This window comes from Mus caroli, chromosome 5, assembly GCF_900094665.2.
Source record: "Mus caroli chromosome 5, CAROLI_EIJ_v1.1, whole genome shotgun sequence".
NCBI classification, from domain to species: domain Eukaryota; kingdom Metazoa; phylum Chordata; class Mammalia; order Rodentia; family Muridae; genus Mus; species Mus caroli.
Genome location: NC_034574.1, coordinates 130,817,198 through 130,818,228, shown reverse-complemented (window position 1 = coordinate 130,818,228; position 1,031 = coordinate 130,817,198).

The window sequence follows — 1,031 nt, the reverse complement described above, 5'->3', positions numbered from 1 at the left end:
TAGAACCAGCCACCCAACTGCCTGGCAAGACTTCCTGCACCTGTGTATGAGCTCTTATGGTTGCCGTGAGCTCCTGTGGTTTTTGCCTTTTATAAGCAACCCTTGGGAAACAGGGTTGCAGTCTAAACTTCTGAGTCTGATCTGCATCCCTGATCAATCAGTCCCAGGGTATATGTTCAATAAACTATCCCTGCTTGACTGAGATGGCTGAGTGGTGTGTGGGGTGATTCCTGGACCCCAACTCTGCTCATGAAATATAATAGGGCACCTTATTACCACCTGTGAGGATGACAGAAAGAAGCCTTTCTCATAATTTCAAACGTTTTGGATTCTCATCAAAAACATGGGAGGGGCCTTAGGGGATAGACAATGGTTAGAACACCTTCCCTGCAAAGTGTGATGGCCTGAGTTTGAATGCATGTGGACGCTGAGCACTCACTTGCAATATCAGAGCTCCTAGGAAGCAGGGAAAGCATTAGAGACAGGAAAATGTCTGGGAGCTTGTGAGCCAGGTAGCCTGGCATATGTAGTATCAACCCATACACCTAGTTTCAAACAAAGTAGAAGGTAAAGTCTGACAAAAATGTCCTCTAACCTCCACACACATGGTGGCACATACCCATGACCATGTACATACAAGCCTGTTCCATTCTCTCTCTCAGCTCCCTCCCTCCCTCCCTTCCTCCCTCCCTCCCTCCATTTCTCTACCCACCTCTCTCTCTCTCCTTTCTCTCACTCCCCCCAAGGCACCCTCCCTTGCCCAGTCATCACACACAGAGGTTGGCATGATGTATAGAAAACCAAGTCCATGCTGCGTGCAGGGCTCACTTTGCACTCTAAGGTCCAAAGGTGGAGCATGCATATGGGAAGACTAGAAGCTCTGTGGACACCATGAACAGATTAGCTGTGCTGTTGACACACAGGAAACAGACTCTGAACCACAGTCAGGTCACAGAACCCATGCTGCTGTGTTATTCCTGAGCACCCAGTGTACCAGGACACGAACTATTGAGCTCTGAGTGGCTCAAACC